This window comes from Herpailurus yagouaroundi, unplaced genomic scaffold (assembly GCF_014898765.1).
Source record: "Herpailurus yagouaroundi ecotype Mexico unplaced genomic scaffold, PumYag 100, whole genome shotgun sequence".
NCBI classification, from domain to species: domain Eukaryota; kingdom Metazoa; phylum Chordata; class Mammalia; order Carnivora; family Felidae; genus Herpailurus; species Herpailurus yagouaroundi.
This window is the reverse complement of record NW_024412391.1, coordinates 299,244-325,304: the sequence shown is the minus strand read 5'-3', so window position 1 is coordinate 325,304 and position 26,061 is coordinate 299,244. Positions and strand designations below refer to the sequence as shown.

At 47.9% G+C, this 26,061-nt stretch overlaps 1 long non-coding RNA gene and 6 other non-coding genes across 7 annotated transcripts; 3 read left to right on the top strand and 4 right to left on the bottom strand.

Annotated features, from left to right (window-relative positions):
* Window positions 1-3,053: 3,053 nt before the first annotated feature.
* TRNAC-GCA (transfer RNA cysteine (anticodon GCA)) lies at window positions 3,054-3,125 on the top strand. The gene has a single exon. It is a non-coding gene; the product is annotated as a tRNA-Cys (tRNA).
* Window positions 3,126-6,119: 2,994 nt separating this feature from the next.
* Window positions 6,120-6,191, bottom strand: TRNAC-GCA (transfer RNA cysteine (anticodon GCA)). The gene has a single exon. It is a non-coding gene; the product is annotated as a tRNA-Cys (tRNA).
* A 5,376-nt stretch (window positions 6,192-11,567) lies between these two features.
* TRNAC-GCA (transfer RNA cysteine (anticodon GCA)) lies at window positions 11,568-11,639 on the bottom strand. The gene has a single exon. It is a non-coding gene; the product is annotated as a tRNA-Cys (tRNA).
* A 3,428-nt stretch (window positions 11,640-15,067) lies between these two features.
* TRNAC-GCA (transfer RNA cysteine (anticodon GCA)) lies at window positions 15,068-15,139 on the bottom strand. Its single transcript has one exon. It is a non-coding gene; the product is annotated as a tRNA-Cys (tRNA).
* A 2,764-nt stretch (window positions 15,140-17,903) lies between these two features.
* LOC121028139 (uncharacterized) lies at window positions 17,904-19,891 on the top strand. Its single transcript, XR_005789093.1, has 2 exons — window positions 17,904-18,522; window positions 19,325-19,891. It is a non-coding gene; the product is annotated as an uncharacterized LOC121028139 (long non-coding RNA).
* Window positions 19,201-19,272, bottom strand: TRNAC-GCA (transfer RNA cysteine (anticodon GCA)). Its single transcript has one exon. It is a non-coding gene; the product is annotated as a tRNA-Cys (tRNA).
* A 1,251-nt stretch (window positions 19,892-21,142) lies between the features above and the next one.
* Window positions 21,143-21,214, top strand: TRNAC-GCA (transfer RNA cysteine (anticodon GCA)). The gene has a single exon. It is a non-coding gene; the product is annotated as a tRNA-Cys (tRNA).
* Window positions 21,215-26,061: the final 4,847 nt, after the last annotated feature.

Here is a 26,061-nt window from a genome sequence, read left to right as displayed (position 1 = left end):
TGTCCTTTGTAGCCTCCTTCTTGTCGCGTGGCTTCACAGAAGAAAAACTACACATCCCAGCCTCCCTTGGAGGTAAGGGAGGCCAAGTAACATGCTGGAGGCCCTTAAAGGGCCAGTGCAGTCCCAAGCGCAGAGCAAGAGGACGGGGCTCCCTGGTGCCGGGGCTCAGTAGGTCCATAGCAGGCAGAGAGGCCTTCCATTTCCTCCTCCCCTCCTAGGGGCCCACAGAATTGGGCAGAAGCCACACCTGCCTCTCCTTGTCCCTCCGGAGGGCTCCCTAGTGCCCCTGATGGAGCCATCTCCCTCTTAAGGGAAAGAGGCCTACATACAAGGCCCTGTGTACGGTCCCCATCACTGGCTGGGGCCTATCCCTTCCTCCGCTGTCTTGCTCCAAGTGTGAATATAAAACATTTTTTTTTTATGTTTATTTTAGAGACAGAGCACAAGCCGGGGAGGGGCAGAGAGAGCCGGAGACAGAATCTGAAGCAGGCTGCAGGCTCCGAGCTGTCAGCGCAGAGCCGGACGTGGGCCCCGAACGCACGAACCATGAGATCATGACCTGAGCCAAAGTCAGACACCTAACCAACCGAGCCACCCAGGCACCCCTCTCCAAGTGTGAATATCAAAACCTTTCTCTCCCTTTGGAAATGTCATCGTCACCCTTCGACTCTATTGCGAGTCTCAGATGACCTGGGAGGTGACCTCCTACACGGTTTCTATGCCCTTCGAGCGTGCCCTCCCTGTACCCTGGGCACCAGAGCCTGAAGTCTGAGAGGCCACTCCGGAGGCTGAGAGGTCGGGGCGGGAAGGCAGGCGTGGAAGAGCGTGGCGTGTGGCTGAGAGGCGGGCAGATGCCGGGGGTCTCAAGAAGGCAGCGGGCTGGCCCTTTGCCTTCAGAGCAACCAAGGACATCTTGGATCCTAGCTGGGTGGACAGTGGACAACCCGTGTGTGAAACCAGAGTGACGGCACCGGAGGGGAGGGGAGGGGGCCGGAGACCGGCAGAAACAAGAAATGCCTGCACAACCGCAGCAGAGGTGGTGGGTGAAGGACAAACCAGGAGGGGCCCAGGGAAGAGGGAGGAGTCAGGATGAGTGCAGCTGCAGAGCTGGGGGAAGGAAGGAACGTCTGCAGTGCTTTCCCTCGGTTACTTGTAACCACTCAGTCAGTACCTGGAAGGTGGGACTGTGCCGACATGGGGTTATTACACGCGTAAATTGGAAAATTGAAGAATCCCTCACCCACTCGTTGGCAATAGCTCTTTGGTTTATCTCCTTCCAGAGGAGATTATATGTTATATATATATATGTTATATATAATATATACATTTTAGGGGTGCCTGGGTGGCTCAGTCTGTCGAGCATCCGACTGCAGCTCAGGTCCTGATCTCCCGGTTTGTGGGTTCGAGCCCCACGTCGGGCCCTGTGCTGAGAGCTCAGAGCCTGGAGCCTGCTTCGGATTCTGTGTCTCCCTCTCTCTGCCCACCACCCGCTGACACTCTCTCTCTCAAAAATAAATAAAAAACAGTTTAAAAATTAAAAAAATACATATGCATTATATGTATATAACATAAAATATTAATGTCCAATACATAATAAAATATATATAACAAATGTATATAACAAATATATATATAACAAAGTATATATAACAAATGTATATAACATAAAATATTTAAAATAGGAAAATTTATATTTAAACATATTAAATATATATTAACTATACATTATGTATTTTATATATAAAAATTTAATATTTAAATTTTAATATTTATATTAAATTTAATATTTATTTTATAAATATTTATATTAAATTCAATATTTATTTTATAAATATTTATATTTATATTTTCTATTTATAAAAATATTTATATTTTATATTATATTTAGTATTTAAAATTTAATATTTAAATATAAAAATTTAAATACCTTTGTACGTATGTGTAATCTTTCTTAGCATCTAATGATATGTATATATAGTATCTTTTTAAAATTTTTAATGTTTTATTTATTTATGAGACAGAGACAGAGCATGAGCAGGGGAGGGGCAGAGAGAGAGGGAGACACAGAATCCAAAGCAGGATCCAGGCTCTGAGCTGTCGCAGAGCCCGACACGGGGCTCGAACTCACAAACCACAAGATCATGACCTGAGCCGAACTCTTAACTGACTGAGCCACCCAGGCGCCCCTATACAGTATCTTTTTAAAAGCCCAAAGGATCTCGCATCATATGCTGCCTATTTTGCTTTTTGGCCTTCATGATCTTGTTTATGAGTCCTCGCATAGATAGCGCTCTGGGCTTATTTCATCATTTTCTGTCGCATCACAGCCCATCCTGTGACACCATGTTTGTAACCTAATCCCCGTCAATGGATATTTAGGTGGTTTCCAGTTTATTGCTAATACAAAAAAAGGAAATGCTGCGATGAATCTCCAGATACGTGTGCCTTTGTGTACTCATGGGACTATTAGAGGAAGAAATCCCTAGGAGCGGGAGTCTCCTAGCGTATAATCTTTCCTAAGTAACTTTTTTTTTTTTTAAAGGCCACATGCTCGATATGGAAAGCTTGAAAGATAAATAAAAGCACAGAAAAAAAAAGAAAAAGCTGAGATCATGTGTAATTTTATGCAGACACACTGTTTTGCAACCTGCCTTTCCATTTGGCAAATTCTCGTGGATGTTCTTCCGTGTAATTAAATAACCTTCGGCCGTGGGCTCTGAACCTTCTCTCGGCCCAGGGGAAGGCGCTGTCACCTGGTCACAGGTATGTCACCGTCCCAGTGTGCCTGACATGCAGTGGATGGGGAACAGTGGGAGGGAGTTTCCTGCATGATTTTAAGGGTCTGCCCACCTGTAAGGGTCAACGAGGCTACTGGGCGCCCACAGCCAGGTGCACACAGAAGAGATACACGAAGAGGACGGGCTGGTTTCCTGCGGGAGGGAGGCCAGAGCTGAGAGGAGCAGAGTTGGCTAGGACAGTCCAACCAGCAAAACTGAACCCCGGTGTATTGACACAGGTACAAGGTGTTAATAATACATCACCATGCCAGTTAAGGGGGTATAGCTCAGGGGTAGAGCATTTGACTGCAGATCAAGAGGTCCCCGGTTCAAATCCGGGTGCCCCCTTCCTTAACTAGCTTTTAATCACAAGTGGGTCCTGTATCGCCTGGTCCTCCTTGGCCAGAACACCCGGCAAAGAAAGATGAAGCAGATCAAACCCTCTGCAGGGTGTGAGGCTCTAGCCCCCAGGTCTTGGAGCTCCCCCTGGGGCCCGCTCCAGACTCAGACCCACCCCCTGAAGAAGAGCAGGATTTCGGTTGGCTCTGGAGGACTGACTCCAAGGAGTTAGTATAGAAGATGACAGAGGACTGGCCTTCCCTGCCTCTTTTCTCTCTCTCCTCTCTCCTCAGTGTAGAGTCACCAGCTCCAGTGAGGGAAAGGAAGCTCGAACCCCATTCCCCAAATCAGTAAGGACAAGAACAGGTAAGGTGCACCTGTCCTTAAAAGCTCACCTCACTGTGACAGGGAGACTTCTGGCCTCCAACGTGAATCCCAGAACTCCTTTAGACACTGACATACCCCTCATGTCTAGTCGGACCTCTACTGCAGGTGGAAGGCATTCCTGCCCTCCTTCTGCACAATCCCCTGCCCACACCAGCCACCCATGGCCAAGGACATCTGGGTCAAAGCAGGGCTGTGTCACTGGAGGGCTCCGGGCTCCTCTAAGGCCAAGGGTCCCCGGGGGGACTGCCCATCACAGCCCCTGGTGTGTGAGGGGGTAAGGGCAGCGGGGTGTGTCCTTTCTCGGCAATACAGCTCACAGGCTCCAGATCAGACTGCCTGGATCGGAATAGTTGGGCGTGGGGCCAACGGACTCTATTTTTAACAAGCCCATGGGATGATCCCGGTGGAAAGTCAGAATTGGAAACCACCAATTTAGTTCGGTGCCCTGTGTTACAGGCTTGAAAAGAGGCCATAATTAAGAGACGTTCCCAAGCACACACACCTGATTAATAATAGGGTTGGGGCCAGATCTCACACGGCTGGTCTTGGGCTCTTTCCACTTCCCAAACCCGGTGCCAGACATGACGCCACATAATGACCCGGATCATGTCCACCCCCCCATCCGATACTAAATGAGATAAGCTCATGGTGGCCTGGAAATCTGACCCAGGGATCTCTTGACCCGCAGTCGGATCTTTTCCCCTGAGCCAGGAGCTCACTTCAAATTGCTTCCTGGTTGGGACCTCCCAATACCTGGTAGTTGCTGTTTATTCCCATCTGCCCCGTGTCCTGGCTGACTCACCCTCTCCTGGCCATCGGCTCCCTCCCCTTTCCCACTGACCCCTCATTTGAGTGCCCAGAAGCCCCCTCTGCCCTGCCCAGTACCCGCCCCCACTTCTGTCTCTAGCTGGTACGCTTTGGTGTTCCCCCGACCTTCCCTCCTCACTGCACCTCCTCCTGGGCTCATTTGTTCTTGCCCCCCAGGCCCCCCCCCAGCCTCTCCTGTTCCAGACACTTCTTCTTCATCCCAAGGCCAAATCCTTGGGGTGAGTCTAGGGGAGGCATTTGGCCAGGAAGGCTGAAGTCACCTTCCCTGTGAGCAACCCCATCTGCCTCAGAAGGCCTCACATCTGGGGCTCAGCACACCTGGAGGGGGCAGGGATGCCTGTTTGGGGTACCAAAGCCCAAAAGCCTTCTGAATGGGCACGGGGACTCTCACTTTGCTGGCAGGGCTACCGCCCCGGGACAGTCAGACCACACCCACCTCCCCCCTGCAGGGGACCCCACACTGTCCCCTCCTGGGGCCACAGGCCGTGTGGATTCCAAACCAGACGCACAAAGATTCTGATGGGCCCGAAAGACACCCTGGGTGTTCTCTGTTACCAGCAGCGAGCGGGCAGCTTCTGCACTTGGCAGGTGGGGGCCGGGGCACTGGACCCTCTGCAAGCAATCCTATCAGTCCTGGTTTAAGACGAAATCCATGGGGACTGGTGGCTTCTGGAGTTGGCTTCTGGTGCTGGTTCCTCCCATCCTCTCAGAAATCCCCCGTACGGTTTTGGAAGCACCGTTCGCCCCTGAACAAATGCCCCAACTTTCACGCAGGAGACCAGGGAAGCTCTGGCTTCAAGGGAATTTGGCAACCTCAGGATCCAAGTCTGCCTCCGGTGTTCCACTGGGTCATGTGGTGCCTTAGATTTTCTCAGCGCGGCCACTGGAGACCCCGTGTGGCCTTCTGAGCCCCGAACGAAGAAGCTGGACCTCGGATCCGGGCGTTCCCAGTATGTTAGAATCAGCCACCACGTCTCTCGCTCTCAGCGGGCTCTTTGGTTCGGTTGGCCCCAGGCAACAATTTATTTAGCTGTTTCGCCTCTGTGGACCCTGGCCTGCTATACTCCTACCAGGAGGGGCCGACTGGACTTTTACTGACTTCAGCACAACTAGGCCTGGCAGTTAGCTCCCCAGTCCCACATCCGCCCCCAGCCCCCCATTTCTCCAAGGATCTCTTGCTTGCAAATGACTCCCTGTACCCATTTCTCAGCTAGTCATGCACATAGATGCGAACCCAGAACCTGCTTCTGTCTGGTGGAAATAGACTAGACGGTCACTGGCAGGCTGGGAGGAGCCCAAGGCCCCGGAGGGAGGGTGGGAGAGCCAGGCTCAAAGGGACCCCAGTGGCCAAATTCACAGCCAAGGGCATAGCAGAGCACCATGCGGGGGCAGAAGCCACTGTATCCCCAGTGGGTGCTGAAGGACCCGCCAGCCCTGCCAAGGCGGCCAGAGCTCTGTATCCCGCAGTGGAATTCACCTGGTAAGGTCTGAGCCGGGTCCTAGGCCCGGGCAGTATTTGGCACGTTGGTTTGGTAGAGCAGGTTGCAAAGCTGTGCTTTCCCCCAAGACTCACTGTTTCGGGTGGGGATTCAGGTGCTGGGCAGTCAAAGAATAACACAAATACCCACCTGAAGCCACCAGAGAGGCTTGGGTGGTGGAGCCCACTTGAGTGTTGGAGAAACACAGGAGGTGAAACCGAAGGGTCGGGATCCATCTCTTCTCTCCTCAGAGGGGTTTCCAAGTGGGGGACACAACAGCTGTTATAGGGGGGCAAAAGCAGGCATAATAAGGGGGCACCTGGATTTGAACCAGGGACCTCTTGATCTGCAGTCAAATGCTCTACCCCTGAGCTATACCCCCACCTGCTTATAGGTGTCTAATAAACTCTTTAATCCTTCAGAGCCATGCCCTGACTCTGACTCGAGATGTATTCTTGGTGGCTCTCTGCCACCCTAACACCCCTGCAAACATGCCCTACCCACTACGCCCACCCCTGCCCCTTACCTCCACTTACAACCTCCTCCTTCCCTCAGCCCCTGGCTGTAGGCACTGGCATTGACCACATTGAGGTTTGCAGCTGGAACATTCTTCAGACTCATCCGCAAGAGCGGGATACAGAACTAGCTGCTCAACAGACAGAGAGGAGGGGAGGGGAGGCAGGGCTTGGGCCCCACCTGAGAACCCCTGAGCCAGACTCTCTGGGAAGGGGACGAGGGACAACATGAGCTTCTAACAAGCTCCTGATGATTTGGGAGCTGTTGTGCCCCTCACGGGATAGATCTGGGGAAAAAAAAAAAAAAAAAAAAAGTTTGGAATTCAAATCACGCCCCAACCAAACTCACTTGGTTTAATGGCCAAGTTACCACTAGAATCCACGTTTATGATTAGGGGGCCTCTTTGCACTAAACTGGGCAGGAGACTGAGCTACCCCCTTCATATCTTCTTTTTCCCCCTTATTCTCTGTCTGTTGCATCGTTCCGTGGGTCAGCCAGCAGAAATAAGCGTGCAGTGCGTGGAAAGTGGTGAGGCAAGAATGAGAGATTTGTGGTCACCGGAGCACAGACACAGGACCGCGTGATGGCAAACAGGAGGTCAGAGCAGAAAGAAATGCCAACAGGTGACGCACTGACTGGAACCAGGGACTCCCCGACACAAAGTCAGAGGCTCTGCCCCTGAACTGGGGTTCCTGGTGAGCACCATGTCACCTGTGTGGTTGTGCCCAGGGAGCTACCACGCACCCTCACTTCTCATCCCCAGCGAACTAGTGGGAGCTGACTGCCCGACCTCGTCCGGATAGACCTCTGTCTGACTTTGGACGCATTCTGTCCTTCTCTAGAAACTTCTAGAAATCTTCCCTGCCGGGAGTGCTGCGGCCCCCTCCCCAGTCCCCGTGTGGGGCACTAATCATCGCTTAGAGCTGGAATCTTCCCTCTTTCCTTCCCTTGCACTCAGGTTTCACTTCCCCAGTCCGCTGCCCCCAGTCCCACTCTGACCCCCTGCAGCATGGGCTCCTCTGAGCGGTCCTACATCGCTTTCTCTGCTCCCCCCACTCTTTTCGTTCCTTACTCCTTGGCTTTAAAGGGAGATGGCCTCACTGGAGACGTCATGGTGCCATGCTGGCCCCAAACCATCAGCCCAGCACAGCCGGATGACTTGGGACCAGGTACAAGGACTCGCTGTTTGGGCACCAAACTCAGGCCTTTACTATCTCCTAGACTGGGACCAGCGGTCCCTGCCTCCTTGGACCTCTCCCCTGGAAGTTACCACTACGAGGCCCAAAGGCCACAGAGATCCCAAGGATGCAGAGAAGGGACAATCATCCAAAGTGGCATAGCATGTGGGGGCCAAACTAGATGAAAAGCAGACATGCATCTTGAACAGGACGCTTTGCAGATCTGTCTGTACGAGGGGAGGTTAGAAACCGTGTGGGGGACCAACAAAGGAGTGTTGGCTAAGTCAAGAGTGGTAGCAGCCACCATACAGAAGAATACTCTATCCACTAAGAAAGGTGTCCTAAAAGCTTTTTTTTTATTGGTGTGAAAAAGTCATCTATTCCTTTTGATGTTAAAAACATCATAGAATAGCTTCATCTTTGTAAGAAAACGATACGCAAATTATAAACATCTCTGAAATGACCTATTTGCTTTTCTCCACGCAAGTTAGTTTTGCTTTAATAAAAAGCAACAACTTGGGGCGCCTGGGTGTCTCGGCCTGTTAATCATCCGACTCCTGATTTTGGCTCAGGTCATGATCTCGCAGTTAAGTTCAAGCCCCACATCGACACTGCACGGACAGTGCGGAGTCTGCTTGGGATCCTCTCTCTCCCCCTTCCTCTGCCCCTCCCCCACTCACACTCTCTCTCAAAATAAAATAAAACCTTAAAAAAAAAAGTGCAACAATTCCAATGGTCTGTGTCACTTAAACAGGAGATGCTTCTGTCTGAAAAGAGACTGATTCCAAAAAGATTCGAAATGGGTCAGTGGATACAGGTCCCAACTGCCCCAATCCCACCTGCTCCCTTCCCGATGATGTTGTGCCAAGAACCCAGTATCCAGGCTAGTGGTCTCATAGCACAGGGCCATCCAGATTCAGATCTCTGACCTCATCTTGGTGGCTCCAATGGTCTTATTTTTTGGAAGAGTTTTTGCATTTCTGCACACCCAGATGGATTTTTCTTACAAAGCTTCTGTTCCTCATCCACTGGGTCAGTCCAAGGATGTCATCATGGTGCATTCCAATTGCTAGAAAGGAAAAAGACAGTGAAGGCAGGTGTATCAGTTGATATTGTGGGTCTCAGCCCTGCGTCGGGCTCTGTGCTGACAATGCAGAGCCTGCTGGGGATTCTCTCTCTCCTTCTTTCTCTGCTCCTCCCCAGCTCACATGCTCTTTCTCTCAAAATGAATAAATAAACTTAAAAAAAATATAAAAGAACTATTGGAAATACATCACAGAATTGCTAGGAAGCAGAAAATCAGGCTTGGGAAAGGCATGACCACATCAGCCTCAGAGATTACAGCAGCAATCTTAGGAGTTGAGTGTTTTCCTGTTCTTTATCTTTTGCTGAGGCGTCTGCTAAATATCCCTTTGAATTAAGTAACAAGGCTGTTTCCCTTATTACAAAGCTCTACTCATTATTGGATAAAAAGCAGAAAGGCCATCACATACATTCAAATGGGAGATGTCACAGCGTGTGTGTGTGTGTGTGTGTGTGTGTGTGTGCGCGCGCGCGCGTGCGCACACATGCATACATGTGCACACGAGTTAAATAGTAGAGAAAAGCTTTGGGGATTATAAAATACGAACACAATATAGAACCATATGTACATGTAGGCAGAACTTGGCAACTAGGAACCATCCCCCATGTTCTACCTGACTATTCAGGGAGACCCTTTGTGTCTAAGTATTTTGTCATTCCTCGCACCATTACCTGGGTAATAGGGACAGTTCCAATAAAGGCTAAAATGAAAGCAAGATGTAGCAACTTGCTTTTTTTATGTTTATTTATTTTTGAGGGGGGGAGGGGCAGGGAGAGAGGGAGACAGAGGATCTGAAGCAGACTCCGTGCAGGGCTCGGACCCAAGATCCCCGAGATCATGACCTGAGCCCAAGTCGGATGCTTAACCGACTGAGCCACCCCGGTGCTCCACCGCTTGCTTTTTGAATTTGAGGAGGGGCCCTGACATCCTGTGAAATGATTCATACAAGAGGCAGGTGAAACTATGAACCCAATGGATAGAAATTTGACGATCTTGCCTTTGGTTTTCAGCACATCAGTCATTGAGCAGACGAGCTGAGTGTTGGGCTGGGGTTATTGGGAAGTCCGCCGTCTCCATCTGTGTCCAGAGAAGAGAACACACACATCTGAGCTTTCCACTGTACGACTTTGAGCTTCCCGAGACCGTCAGCCTTGGCTTGGCCCTTTCTACTGTTCTATCCCAACACGTGGTCCCTAAAGGTTCTGTCCTTCAGCGGGATCTCTATTCCAAGAAGGAGTGGTACTCAGAACCCTTAACCACGGCTCACAGCATAGACACTGACCAATCGGAATGCACGCCAGCCATAAACAGCCATCAGATGTCTGCCCGATGAATAAGCTTCCTCCAACCCATTGGCCAATTGAATCCATGTGATCAGTTCATCAGCTAACTTCCCACTGACAGCCCGTGGGGTCTTAGATTTTCAGCCCTGACGAATCAACTGCAATTCCACCTCCTTCAACGCCAATAGGACAGAAAAGCAATTCTATAGCCACCCCACTTTCGTGAAGGTCTTTTTTCTTACAAAGCTTCTGTTCCTCATCCACTGGGTCAGTCCAAGGATGTCATCATGGTGCATTCCAATTGCTAGCGGCAAAAGACCCCAAATGTTGTATCGGCCTAGGCACATTCTGGTTCCAGAAACAGAAACTGGTTCTGCCTGTGGCGAAAGATGAGATGACCACTGTCTGTGTGGCAGGGAGCCTGCAGCGCTGAAGGGAAGGCTGGAGGCGCAGGTTCACGTGAGGCAGGGGCGACCCAAGGGGACTCAGCCAGCCAGGCCCTCGGGCACTGCCAACCCTGGGATTTGTGTCACTCATTCCGAGTGTAGTGTGAGTCAGGAGCACCTGTTTGGCCAGCAGTGCTGGGAGAAAGGGAGAAAATCGCCTTTATTTTTGGCCTCTGCAGCTGCAAGAGGAGACATTTCTTCCACCAGGGCTCCCATAATTGGACATCCTCAAAAGATGGAAAGAAGGTTCTAAAGTCGGGAGGGAAAAAGAAAAACAACACACCTGAATTGGAACCAGGGACCTCTAGATTGTCAATCAAATGCTTCATTCAGAAACAACCAGTCTCGTCTAATAAGTGCGTTTCAATTCTGAACTTTAAAGCAGAGTCGAGGGGCACCTGGGAGGCTCAGTCGGTCAAGTAGCTGACTTCGGCTCAGGTCATGACCTCACGGTTCGTGAGTTCGAGCCCTGCGTCGGGCTCTGTGCTGACAGCTCAGAGCCCGGAGCCTGCTTTGGATTCTGTGTCTGCCTCTCTCTCTGCCCTTCCCCAGCTTGCTCTGTGTGTGTGTGTGTGTGTGTGTGTGTGTCTCCCTCTCTCTCTCTGCCTCTCCCCTGCTCACACTGCCCCCTCCTTAAAAATAAATAAACATTAACAAGAAATTAAAGCAGAGTTATCAGTTATGGGCAGTCACCACACCTAGCAGTATGGTGCCACTACGATCTGTCACCACCCTAGCATGCCCACACCTTCCCTGCCTTTCCTGCATTCTCTCCCCTGTGCACACCTGGCCGCTCTCCGTGCCTACAGCCCATTGATGTTCACCACCGGAACGTTGTTTAACATTACATAGTGTTATATGTTCCAAAATACTTACTTAGAACCACTGGATGTTGCAATTGAAGTTAGCCGGGGGGGGGGGGGGGGTGGGATGTGTGCCTCCCCAAAGCAAAAGTTCCCAGGTACCTCCTCTGTCCGACTAAATCATAATTCCTAGGGCTCATCTGTTTTTTTTCTTTTTAACTAAGGTCCCTAAGTGCGTGCAGGCAGGCTGGGTAACCTGTGATCATAAGGTAAAGTTTGAAGAGGAACTTAGGACCTTCTGTCACACATACGTCATTCATAACAGCTCCATGACATGTGCCGCACCCCAGAAGTCACCTGAGAAAAGGAAGGTGGCAATGGAGAGGACTTTCCAATAAGCAGGACCCTAACTTAGGTCACTTATTTGTCAATAAGGTAAGCCACCTACAGGGGGCACCCGGATTTGAACCGGGGACCTCTTGATCTGCAGTCAAATGCTCTGCCCCTGAGCTATACCCCCTTACTGTGGTCCTGCTCCTCATTAGCATAGTTAACCTGTGACACCACGCCCAAACATTCCACAGTGTACTGTACATTCTATTCACTCTTGGTCAGTCAATGAAACTGGCAAGCCCACTAGAAACTGACTGGAGACCACCCTCTGGCCAGGAGTTCACCCTTCTCCCCCCCCCCCGGGCCCACCGCCCAGGGCTTCTGGCTGGTCAAATAGCACTTTTCCATTTTGAAGCCACAATCTGAATTCCTCCCATAAACTGCAATCTCCTCCTCACCCCTTGCTCAGTACCTGGGGGGTGGGGAGAAGGGAGAGGAAGTGTAGGAATCAGGCCTGTTATGTCCATAATGATGCTTCATAACAAACCATCCCCAAATTCAGATGCATGCAACAATAAGCATTTCTTTTCATGTTCATAGGGTCAGCAACATGGATGACAACCAGTAGCTCTAGTCTGAGCTTGACCTGGTGGCCCTGCTTCAAGCTGGAGGTCCATCTGTGCTTGGTTTCTTTCTTTCTCTTTTCTTTTTTTTTTTCCTGTGCTTCGTTTCTTTATGTGAGTTGGGCACAGGTCTGCTCCAAGTCTGTTTCTTCCTGGGTCCAGGTTGGAAGAGTCACAGCTAGCAGGGAAAATTTTCTCATGGCAGTGGCAGAAATGCAAAAAGGTCAAGCCCAAGCACACAAGCAGATTTCAAGCCTCTGTTAGTATCACACGTGCTAATATCCCATCAGTGAAAGCAAGTCTTAGGACCTACCCTTAAATCAAGGGCAGGGAAATCTATCTTTTTTTTTTCTTTTAGAGAGAGAATGTACGTGCAAGCAGGGGAGGGGTAGAGGGAGAGGGACAGGGAGGGAGAGAATCTCAAGCAAGCCCCATGCTCAGACTAATAGAGGGCTCGATCTCACGACTGTGAGACCATGACCTGAGCCAAAATCAGGAGTCGATGCTTAACTGACGGAGCCACCCCAAACCTGTTCCACTTCTAATGGGAAGATGTGAAAAGTCTTGTGGCAAAGGGCACACATAGAACAAGTGCAGAACTGGGGCCAACATTTTAATCTACCATCATCTGCCCTCTTGGTCATAATTACTTAAATCTCTCCCACGTGCATAAGGTACTCAGCCTCATCCCAAAGCCCCCAAAGCCTCATTCAGTCAGACGAAGTCCAGGATCTTATGATATACGTTAGATCCAGATGAGGCTTCTCTCGATCCAGAGACCTATAAGCTTAAGAAACAAATTATCTACCACTCATACACCCAAAGTCCAGCGATGGTGCAGGAACAGACTTACGGCAGTAAATGTTTACGTGCAATGACTGATCACAACGGGAAACACACACGGTCATAGACATTGAAATGCTAGGCATAAGTGGCCACGCCCCCCTTTTGCCTTTTGTTACAGACAGAGCCTCCTTCTAGATACCAAATTCAGTATTTGCCAGCCTTTTTACAATAATATTGTATAACAAACCACCCCAAAACCCAGTGGCACACAACATATGCATTCCAGCAGTAGGGAATATTCCTTGAGTCGGCTCTGGTTCTGCTACCTAGGGAGAGCTCCCTGCCCACTGTTCTGCATGACTCATGGGCCCACCCTCTAAGACATCTTCCCTTTTTCCTTCCTCCTTCTCTGAAATTTCTGGAGAGATCATTGGAAAACATGTCCTTTGTTGTGGCTAGGCATTCTTCTCAGTTTGCTTCCCCCTATGGAATGCTGGAAGCCCAGGCCCTTTTATTCTCCAGTCTTGGTAACTTTTTTGTCCAGGCTAGTAATGTTTTCGCCAATACAGCTCTCTCAAGAAATGTGTGGGTTTTCTATGTATTTGACTCCACATGCCGAAAGCCATGACCACAATTCTCTTTGATGTATGTTCTCCCTCCAGCTCAATTATAAGTACTTGGGCACATCCTTAGTCTTTCTAGGAATACTTTTGTCCAGCTGAGACGATATACTTAGTATCGGCTTAATTCTTCAGTGCTCTTAATGAAGTACATCTAAGCTATGAGCACATTAAGCTTGATTTGGTTTGGGGCTATGTCTTACTGGAAGGCCCTGGATTTGGCCTTTTGGCTAAAGTGATGTAATAACAGCCTCGCCTTTGTTTTGGACGGGATGGTTTTATTTTTCTCACTACGCAATTCTGAGCTATCTAGATTGCCTCTAAATTCTGACTGCAAACCAGTAAGTTGTCTTCTGAACTCAAATCTTTTTTTTTGCAGTACCTTATCAAAAACAGCCTGTAACAAAACAGCTCATGCATTCAGTATTTTTCTTCGTAATATCCTACCGCTAACACTACAAGTTCAAATACATTTTCTGCCTTCCAGGTTATCATGAGCCCGTTTTCCCTGCCCTCAATAATAGTTACCCCACTAACTTCCCACTAATTCCCCATGCTTCATCATGAAGACATGTCATGTACTTTAGGCTTTTGTTATAGCAGGAGGCCCCTTCTGAATGTCAATGTTAGTATTTTCCAGTCGTATTCATAAGAGTGTTGCAAAAACGCCCCAAAGCATTGACACACGACAATAAGCATTTATTCTCATGCTCATGGGTCAGACTGTTGAATGAGAATCAATTGATAGATGCTGGGCTTGGCTGGGTAAGCCCGCTTCAAGCTGTGGGTCCAGAGGGCGTTGGCCTTTCTAGGTGAGTTGCGCTTAAGGTTGGACCACGAGTGTTCTTTCTGGGGCCCAGGCTGAAGGGGCAGCAGCTCACAGGATAAACACATCTCACAGTAATGGCAGAACTGCCAGAGGGCACACTCAAATTTGCAGGATGATCTCAAGCCCCCGCCTGCATACACCTGCTAACATCCTGTTGGCACTCACACGATGTGCCAGTTATCAATTTTTTGACTCCTGGGCCCAAATTCATGCTTCCATACCTGCCGTGCAATAACGGACTGGCTTCCCTACGCCTTTCTCCTTAAGCGAGCACAATGCTAAGAGCTGTCAGTAGAGGGCGCCGGAGGGATGTTGCAGGAGAAAAGGGGCTTGTCTCCCTCTCTCCTGCTACGTGTTGTTTTGTTTTGTTTCGTTTTTCGTTTTTTTGCTTTTCCTTCCCCTTGGTCTCTGCTGCAGGGTTGGTCAGTGGTGTGGGAGTGTGAGGACCCAGGCACGCACCCGGGGAATGAAGTCCCGCGGTGGACCCGATAGCCCCAGCTGGGCCGGTGACCATCACCCTTGGGCCCTCCCAACTCCGTGTGTGCACCTGCCGGCGCCGGCCATCTGGCTGGCCTCTGCCCCTCAGAAGTTTGGTACCAGGAACCTACCATACGTCAGTATGTCAAGGGAGAAAGGACACCTGAAAAAACACCAGGGTCTGGGGAAAAGAGGTGGGGAGGGCAACTGATGACATTGTATAGAATGTGGTAGCTGGGAAGCCACTCCTCTACGAGAGGCAATAAAGCAAAGCTCCAGCAGGGGGCACCCGGATTTGAACCGGGGACCTCTTGATCTGCAGTCAAATGCTCTACCCCTGAGCTATACCCCCTTGCGTGGGATGGGGTCCTCTTTACATTATTTCACCTGTGACGCCGCACCAAACATTCCATAGGGCACTGTAAGTTCTGTTCACTCCTGGTCGGCCTGTGAAACCGGCAGGTGCACCGCAACTCACTAAAGAGGGCTATGCAGCCATAACACCGCCTTTCCGATTCCCCAGAGACCCTTCGCTTGTCTCCTAGCACTTTTCCACTACAGCCACACTTGAACTGCAGGAGGCACCAGGTTTCTGTGGACCCCAGCCCCCCCCACCCTTCCTTTCTTCCCTCCTCCCTCAGCTACCCCTGCTCTGCCCCATCCTCCCCAGCCTCACCCTTGCTTGCTCTCTCGCCCGTTTTCCTTCACATCTTCCCCGGTCTCCCCAGCCCAATGCCCTCCTGAGGCAGTCTCCCAGCGGCTTGGTTGGGCACTAGAGAGGCAGGAGCCCCTGAATCCTTCCGGCAGCACAACAGAGGAAGCTAGCGAGAGGCATAAAGGCTGCTATTTGGAGACCCACAGCCCTGGCGCAAGGATCCCTGGTTTATGGTCAGAGATGGCTCTTTCTTCTGCCCCACGGGCAGCAGAGCCCAGGCCATGCATGTACCCACGCCCCCACCCCCACTCCCTCCCCACGGCCGACCCTCACTCACATAGGGAGGAGACACACCAGTCCTTCCTAAAAGGCACCAGCACAGTAACCTATGTTCTATTACATGGCATCAGAGACCAGTGAGATTCACTTTTCAGAGACCACAGAGGATACCGAGCTATGCAATGGAAAATGCGGTAAAAGAGGGGAGATTCTTGTCTCATTCCTGTGCAGCTTATTTGGATCATTACTGCGTTACGCGGTTAACATGTTTCATTTCAAAAATAGAATGTAAATTCGAAATAAGTATTCCAGTGAGAACAAAGCAACGCCCCATCCAGGATGTTTCTAACATAATCAACCTGCTATCATGTTGCTGGCTGTTTGACCGCCCTATAAAACACCATCTTTTTATTAAGGGAGGTGATTGGAAAGCTGGGCACCCTTCCCTGGGGTGGCCACGTTCCCCGGTGAGGCGAAATCCACTAGGCAGAGCTGGTTCCTAGCCTCCCTGCCCGAAGTTCTGGCCTTTGTTTCCGAGGCCATTGAATAAGCCCAGGATGGATGTGAAGATCCCACTCTTTTCCAGTTCGTGTCCTTTCACGCATGTGACAAAGATGCTGTTAATTTAACTGACATTATAAGTCAGTAACCCACAGGATCAAATCCTACTTTTGGCTGGAGGCTTTTTCAGTTATTTAGGGGTAAGAGATCAGACTCTCTGTGCTTGGCGCTGGGTAGAGGGGTTTACACATTTGACCTGCGTTTTATTTCTCTGAGTCCCAATGCCAATAGAATTAGCCACTTTAATATATATTTTCTTACTGTTTTATTTATTTTTGACAGAGAGAGAGAGCGCGAGACACACAGCATGAGTGGGGGAGGGGCAGAGAGAGAGGGAGACCCAGAATCCGCAGCAGGCTCCAGGCTCCGAGCTGTCAGCACAGAGCCCGACGCGGGGCTCGAACTCACGGACCGCGAGATCATGACCTGAGCCGAAGTCGGATGCTCAACTGACTGAGCCCCCCCCCAGGCGCCCCTAGAATTAGCCACTTTACTGTATGGTGTCCCCTGGTGTTCTTAGCACATCAAGGCCTGGCTCTCATCATGCACTTCCTTCCACGTGACACTGGCAATATTCAACTTGCCTGCTTTGTCAGTGTGTGTCAATGACTGCCGGGTCCCAATTTGTGAATAACTAGCCAGATGTTCACTGCTTTTAGCCCCAACAAGACCAGATGACCGATGTCATGTCCCCTTCACCTCCTGCACCGAACTCTGGTATCAGTTTTCGCACTGCCAGCATTCTGTCTCAAAAAAAGAAACTGATAATGGCTCAATGAAACAAACAAGGAAATGACTGGCACAATGACAAAAATCTCAGACCACTAAAGGAAACCTAGAGATCTACGCTCAGAAAATGGGCAGAATTAAAGGACAGCCGGGGCGGGGGGGGCCCCCCCCCCCGCGTCAGGATCATTTACCTCCAAACAGCATCCTGGTTAGGGGCCTGATAATGCCCCCACTGTGCACCAGCTGCAGCCATCAGCCCCACTGCCAATGCCAGAGCAGTGGCCCCCCTGGAGTAAATTCCAGACTCTTCCTGCTTGTGTGTACCTCATTCCATGTTCCAAGTCTCCATCACGTGCATGGGATCGGCTAAGCCCTGCTGGGGTTTGTGGGAGGGCAAAGTCTGGTACTTTTGCCTTTTGTAGTATAGTTACCTCCTGGTTTCCACCAGCCATGCACAGCTCTGGATCCCCCCCAAATGGAAAGGAATTTCAAACGTTGAGGGTGTAAGATAGTTACAGATACGTACCACGAGTATCATCAGCGAGACTGAATCAGTGGCAGGATGAGGAATGGAGAAAATTGTGTAGTGCTACCAGAGACTGGGGGAAGCTTTCTAGCAAGGCCTGACGTGCTGCTCCTCTCTTCCCCCCCCCCCCTTTTTTTTTTTAAATTCTAGTGTAGTTAACATACAGTGTCATGTTAGTTTCGGGTGTCCTGTGTAGTGATTCAACAACTCTATACAATACTTGGTGCTCATCAAGGTATGTGTACTCTTAATTTCTCTCTCCTCTTCTTGCTGGAAGATGCAGTTATTGGGAATGCCAACACCAAGTCTAAATAGAAACGACAGCAAGCCCTTACCATGGAATATTATTCAGTGATTAAAAAAGAAATGAGCTGTCAAGCCACAAAAAGACATGGAAGGACCTTAAGTGACTATAGCTAAGTGAAAGACGCTGACCTGAAAAGGCTATATACAGTATGCTTCCAACTGCATGACACTCTGGGAGAGGCAAAACTATGGACAGTAAAAACATAGGTGGTTGCCAGGGATTGCTGGGAGGGGAGGGATGAATAGGTATAGCAGGGGGGATTTTTTAGAACAGTGGAACTATCTTTCATGATGCTAGTGATTGTGGATACATGGCATTCTGCGTTGGTCAAAACCCATAAAACTGTAGGAGTCTTACTGTAAATTACAGGGTATTAATAACGTATCAATATGCATTCACCAATTTTAACAAATGTACCACACTAGGGCAAGGCGTGAATGACGCGGAAACTGGGGCGGGGGGGCGGGGGGGTAAGGTGAGGGGGTATAGGAGAACTCTCTGTACTTTCTGCCCAGTTTTTCTGTAAACCGGAAACTGCTCTAAGAAATAAGGTCTGCAACATACATATTTTTAATGACAGCTGGTGGGGACTCCCTGGATTGCAAATCAGAGACCACGTGATCTGTGTTCAAAGGACCCACCGAGGAGCCAGGGCGCCTTGCCCCTGCCCCGCAATCGGTATCCAGAGCTCTTAGCATAGCAAGTCGCCCCACGTCTTCCGTGGGCTCGCCTCAAGCCTGGGGGGGGGGGGTCTGCTGCATGGCGGAGGGGCCCCTTTCCTGCCAGGCCTCCCTCTGCACCTGGCAGCTTCTCAGGCCCCTGCCCAGGGCACCGGCTTTGAGAATCATACACATTTAGGTGAAAGGCCCTTTAAAAATCATCCAGCGTAGTCTTGCCCCACACGCGTCCGTCAGATCATCTAGAGCGGGTGGGGTTGGAGGAGATAGGGGGAAGGGCAGAAGGGTGCCAGGTTTTCCCGATGGGCCCTGCCCAGGCATCCCGCATCAGAGTCCCGGCTCCGAGGCCTGTGATGTCTCGCGGCTGCGGCTTCTGTGTGCGCCCCCGGCCTCCTGCCTGCTTACTCACTCGGAAGGAGCAACAGTGCCTGAGATCACCAGACATACACGTGGGCCCGAGGGTTGTGGCAAAAAGGTCTGTTTCTGGGCGGGCAATGCAATTTTCCCGCAGCAAACCACTTCCCGAAGCAGGAGATGGCCTTTCCGGCCTTTCCTCCCGCTTCCACTTCCGGTCTGCTGAGCCGTCCACAGGAAATCAGCCCAATGAAAAAGGTCGCCTAATTAATAGGTAGGGTGAAACCACTGCCGGGACCCAGGATGAGGCGGAAAGAAAACCTCCAGGGGGCACCCGGATTTGAACCGGGGACCTCTTGATCTGCAGTCAAATGCTCTACCCCTGAGCTATACCCCCACACACGATGTTGGTTTCTAACTGACGCCTTTTAACCTGTTGCAATACCCAGGTACCTTCCAGGACACTGCGACTGTCTTTCACTCAGGGGGCCTGCAGAACCTCATCGTTCAGAGTGATGCCCTGAGTGATGAAGGTTCCCCTTCATTTCCCACAGAGCTCGGTTCTTGTTTGATTTTCCTCTACGGTGCGAAAGCAGTTATCACTCAACCATCTTGTCCCTTGGTTCTAATACCGCCTTTATTGCCTTATTATAATCAGGAAAACATTCTTATTTTAAAAAGCTGTATATTCAAGTGAAAATGTATACGTAAGTAAAAGAAAGTAAAATTAAATAGATCTAACGGGCAGATCTGTATTTTAGTAGACCTCCCCCCCATCTCTCCCCAAAGTAAAAAACTCAAACTATATCTCCAATCACCACAGCCCTAAATGTACTGTTTGCATTGTTAAATGTCTATGGATTTAAAAAACATAAATATTTTCAGATTAAGCCCGGGATGGTCATAATTATCAAGGATTGTTTGAAATGTATATTTTCTAAATCATGGAGTTCCTTCCTTTACTGTGTGTGCTATTAAAAAAAAAAAAAAAAAAGTTGTAGTTGAGAATTATAATCCAAAGTAGTAAGCAATGATATGCATAACCTTTTAGCTGTGTAGACACTTGAACCATGGCATTTTGAAATTAAAACTTTTTTTTCTCCTTGGTGAGATGAGTACTTGAATAAAGTTGCCTTTATTGATATTTTATGCTATTATAAAATAAATATTTTTTACAGATGAAGAAAAACAACCTCCAACCTAGAATTCTGAACCCAGGTAAACTAATATTTAAGCACGAGGGCAAAGGAAGGGCTTGTCAGTTGGGCAAGACCTGAGCGTGTGTATTAGAGCAGAACCCCACCATCCACAGCGGACAGAGAAAGGAGATAAGCCCCGGGGAGAAACAGGGACATGAAAAGTCCGTGGGTGACCCTCCAGTGGTACCTGCAGCCTCCTCCCAGAGCCAGCATCTCACACCTGATACCCTCATGCAGAGAACTAACAGGCTTCTCACACCAAACACAGAGGGAAGCGAATGATGAGTTCTCACTCCTAACCAGCTCCCTGCTCCATCTGTGGTTCCCACCTAAGTGCAAGGAGTTCCCCCAGCAACCAGGGCCAAACACCTGCCAGCCACTGTTGGGTCGCCTCTTTCTTTTGCCTCCAAAGCCGGCAGTCAGACCTGTGGGCTCCGCTGTCAGATGTGTCTGCATCTGAGCGGTTCTCTTGGCCCCCCCACCGGGACCTGCGGTCAAGGCCCAGGGTCCAGCTCCCACCTAGCCCGTCCTGATACTCTCCTCACAGGTCTCCCCCTTCTGTTCTTCCCCTCCTCCTATTTCCACCCAGATGATTGTTTCAAACATGAGTGGGACCACATTTCCTGCTCTGCTCAGTAGCTTACCACCCTCCTTAGAACAAAATCCAAGGGCATGCTATAGCCTATGGAACCCGGGGTTCTAAACCCAAAGTCAGGAAGAGTGGATCCAGGTTCTGATCCTATTAATAAAGGGCTTTCTGTGGTAGAAAGACTAGTAATCTTGAATCTCTGTAATCAGATGCCCACTGTGAATGGCATAGAGACTAGCGACTCTGGGGCCCCTTCCAGCTATAAATGTCGGTGTCCGTGCTTTTCCAGAAAAAGCAGGGAGGTAGCTATAGGGAGGGGAAACTGTTGCTTGTTTTGCATCAGAGAGATAAAATTGTAATGAGGAAGGCTTGGCAGCTTCCAGAAGGCCCAGCCAATGAATGTTTGTAGTGAAAATTTATAGGGATGCTGGGTGTGGCTACACAGGTAAAAGGTATTACTTAGGCCACAGCCTACATCAGGGGGTATAGCTCAGGGGTAGAGCATTTGACTGCAGATCAAGAGGTCCCTGGTTCAAATCCAGGTGCCCCCTGCCGGCCCTCACTTTTGTTCATTGAAGCTATTAAAGATTCAGCTCCTTTCCCTAATAGGGAGCCTCAGGATACTAAGACTTTCCAAATCTGGAGAAAAAAAAAGTCAGGGATAACTTAAAGCTTTGTCACCAAGCACCACAAGCCCCAGAGTGATAGATTCCTCCAACTCTGACTTCATGTTTCACTTACCATGGGTCTTTTTCCGTACAGGCTTAGGATTATTTTGTCTACATGTTTTCATTGTTCCAGTCTATGGTATGCTGGTAAATATTTAACAACCAGCTCTTGGGGGAAGAGCATGGCTGATTTTTAGTGTTTTCCAGTTTCACGGTATAAATAATCTCACCATTGCCAATTTCAAGCTACAAACGTAAGATCACTGAACATGGAATTGGGAAGGTGTGCTAACAAGTGGCTCTCTGGAGCAAGATCGGCTCTAGCACACCACTGTCCTTAATCTGTCTTCCCCAAAGAGGCAGCGATGGACTCTTTGACCTCTACTCTATCCTCACGATGCTGACTGACATCAGAGCAGTGGCTGATATCCATCTGATCGTCCATGGAATCATCCATTCGCTCAAGACATATTTGATTCCTACTCGAGGCCGGACACAGGGAAGACAGAGCTGAGCAAGAACCATCTGTGGTGAGTAGAACAGCCACATGAAGAAACGGTCAAGTGAATAACAAGAATAAGCTAAACAGAGGAGAGGGTTATTTTATTTTATTTTGTATTTTTTTGAAGAGAGTGCTGTTTTAACATAAAACGATTTCTGATACCAGAAATATGCTAGATTAGATCATCTAAAATTCCTCCTAACTCAAAGCACCCAGAAATGCAAGATAAAATATAGCAAATATCCTTTCGTAAGTATAACTGAGCTGTCATGACAATAAAGGGTGTCTTGGGGGTGGGTGGGGGGATGAACTAAAGTTCTGACCCCAAGAATGCCCATGGCTGTGGTGAGACGGCCTAGGTGTTGAGTTTTAACAGCCATGTGGATCCAGAAGGTTAGGTCTAGACTTGGAATCCCCTCCCCCATGTAAAGTCAGACTCTCAGAGTCGCACCATTAGTAAAAGGGCGGGCTAGTAAAACGCCAGCACAAGTAGACAAGAGGTCCTTGTCTTTTCAGGGGAGAGGGGGTAATTCCCCTGAAAATTCATAACTACAAAGCTATTCTTGTTAGAACTTTGAATTTACACTGCCTGCAGGGTTGAGAAATTCCCCAAGCTAAAAGTTAACAGAAAAAATGTGCCCAGGCTAACACTGATTGTGGGGTACCCAGAAGAAGCAAACACAAACTCTGAAGGGCACATAAGCAAACCAGGCCCCACAGAATTCCCACGGATGAAACCTGGCTTCAAACGGGTTCACAACTCAAAATAATAAAACATATGAGGATCAGCCAACCATGAGTGAAAGCCATCAGACAAAATAAAGGATGTCAGATAAGAGAATTATCATATAGATACTATGAAGTAAGTATGGTTAAAATTATTATTATTTTTTTAAATGTTTATTTATTTTTGAGAGAGAGCAAGCGAGCAGGGAAGAGTCAGAGAGAGACAGAGACACAGAATCTGAAGCAGGCTCCAGGCTCTGAGCTGTCAGCCCAGAGCCCGACACAGGGCTCAAACCCATGAACAGTGAGATCATGACCTGAGCCGAAGTCGGACACCCAACCCAGATGCCTCAGTATGGTTAAAATTATTAAAGACATAGGAAATTGAATATATAGGAATATGTGACTTTTAAAAAGATGAAGCAGACTCATATAAAATGAAAAATACAGGGGCGCCTGGGTGGCTCAGTTTGTTAAGCATCCGACTTCAGCTCAGGTCAAGATCTCATGGTTTGTGGGTTCAAGCCCCACATTGAGCTCTGTGCTGACAGCTCAAAGCCCAGAGCCTGCTTCAGATTCTATGTCTCCTCTCTCTCTCTCTCTGCCCCTCCCCTGCTTGTGTTCTCTCTCAAAAATAAATAAACATTAAAAAAATTAAAATAAATAAATAAAATGAAAAATACAATAACTGAAATTAATAGTATAATAGTGGATTAGATAGAAGAGAGATTTGTGAGTGAAATAGAATATAAATCTTAAAAAACTACCAAGAGTGAAGCACAAAGTTCTAAAAAAATGCAAAACAAAAAAGAGTGGTTAAGAGAGGTGCAGAATAAAGACAAATGTCAAATATGAATTCTGCAAGTATAAATTATAAGGAGGAAGAGCAATATTAAATAATACGATAGCTGAGAAATTTCCAGACTTGTACAAAGACCTCAGATTTAGGAATGAGTTCTGAAAAAGATAAATTCACACCCAGGCACATTGCAGTGAAACTTCATAATACCATAGACAAAGGGATGATCTTAAAAGTGGCCAAAGAGAAAAGACAAATCATGTACAAAGGAATAATAATTAGAATGACAGCAGACTTTTCAACGGAAACAATGATGGTTGAAAACAATGGAATGAAATCTTACACGTCAAAGACTATAAGTTATAATTCTCTACTCAGCTCAGCTATCATTCAGGCGTGGAAGAAATATAACTGAAGGCTTTTAGTTCTAAGATTTCCTTGCTGAAAGAACTTTAAAACTTGTAATTCAGAAAGAAGAACACTGAACCCAGAAGGAAGGAAAAAGGCAAAATAAAAAATAGTGAACAAAGATACCAGTGAGCACACTGGTAAATCTAAATAGCACAGATTAAACAAGACGAAAAATGAATTGGGGGGTGCTTAAAAATAAGACTGAACTAAAGAGAACAATTATACAGAAGACCAGGGCAATGATGGGATTGAATTAATATATTAAGGTCCTTCCATTGTGTGAAAGGAGGGTGGAAATGCTAATTGATGTGAGACTGTATCAGATCAGGTGGTGTGTGTGTAAAAATTTAGAGTAACCCCTAAAAGTATAGAAAAAGAAGACTAGGGGCGCCTGGGTGGCGCAGTCGGTTAAGCGTCCGACTTCAGCCAGGTCACGATCTCGCGGTCCGTGAGTTCGAGCCCCGCGTCGGGCTCTGGGCTGATGGCTCAGAGCCTGGAGCCTGTTTCCGATTCTGTGTCTCCCTCTCTCTCTGCCCCTCCCCCGTTCATGCTCTGTCTCTCTCTGTTCCAAAAATAAATAAACGTTGAAAAAAAAAATTTTTTTTAAATAAAAAAAAATTAAAAAAAAAAGAAAAAGAAGACTAAATTAGATAAATTTCAAATTAATAGAAAGAGGTGAATCAAGGTGAATTCGTCAAAGGTGAATAAAGAAAAAGTGATCAATCCAATAGAAGAATGGAAAGAAAGGCATAGAAAAAAATCAGAATAAATAGCAGAAAATAAGATGGTAGAAATGAATCAAAATATATTACTAATCACAATAAATGCAAATGGACTACCTGCCAGTTAAGATAGAGGTTGTCATTATGGATTCAACAACAAACTCTAGCTACATGCTCTTATAAGACACCACCTGAAACATAAATATACAGAAAGCTTGAAAGTAAAAGGATGGGAAAATATATATCAAACAAATACTATCCAGAATAAAGTTAGTTTTGCTATATCATTATCAAATGAAATGAATTATAGATTAAAAGTACTATTACGGCAAAGAGTATTACCTCATAATAATAAAATGGACTGTCCCAGGAAAACACAATTCTATACTATATACACAGTATCAAAATATATAAAGCAAAAAGTATCAGAAATACAGGGAGAAACTGACAAATGCACAACATAAATAGATTTTAATACATCATTCTTAGTAACTGATACATCGAGAAGCAAAAAATGGTAAGACGGAGAGGACACAAATAACACAATCAGTAAGCTTGATTTAACAGATCAAACTAGATCCTACAACCAACATTAGAACATACACGCTCTTTCAAAACAAACACAGAACAGTTTCAAACATTTATTGCATCCTTGACTACAAAGCAAGTCTCAGAAAATCCTAAACAAAAAGAACATCACATACTATATTCTCTTAGTACAAGGTAAAACTCAATAAGGAAAAGAAAACTTTGAAAAGGACCCATACATTTGGAAACTAAAAAGTACTATTCAATAACCTCGTGGATAGAAAAAGAAAATAATGAAAACCAGAAAATATTTTTAAATTGCAGCCATTTTCACGTGGAGGAGTGGACAGTAGCATTTATCTTTAGGAGGAAGCTGGCCAATTTGTTTGGGAGAACTACAGCTGGCTAGTTCACCAAAAGCCAATTCACACAATGGCCAGGTAGCCAAAGGCCAAATATGATGAAACTAGGCCACTGAATATCAATTTGCTGAAAACCAAACTGAATGATTGAGAATCTTTAAAAAATGTGTTCCAGCTACACTCCTGCCTCTGTCTCTGTGCCGAACTGCCAACACACACTTCCAATGGAATTCAGGAGAGTTCTCCACAATCACTTTGCAATGCAGATACAGAGGCAGGGCTGGATGTAGGAACAAGGTCAGAGGTACAACTAAAAGAGATAGGAAGGAGGTTCCTCAAGCACTGGGAGAGCTGGCCACTCAGCAGATTGAGCTTCGGCAAACTGGTCACTGAGCAGACTGGAGGCTGGCAAATCTTAGCGACTGCTGACTCAGAGTCTACAAAGGGGGTCTCAGCCTGGTCGGGTAGGGGGCGGTTGAGTCAAAGAGATGCCAAGACTCTGTACATGCTATAATAAAGGTGTGTCTTGGGTGGAGAAATTACTTTTTTCTAAGTTGAGGGATTTTAGAGACTGAGGGTGGGGCGAGGGGAGGCACTGGGAGAAGGGACACCCTGGCTACTGGGAGGAAACCTACCTCAGCACGAATACCGGGCACACAGCACAGGCAAGGGGCTTACCA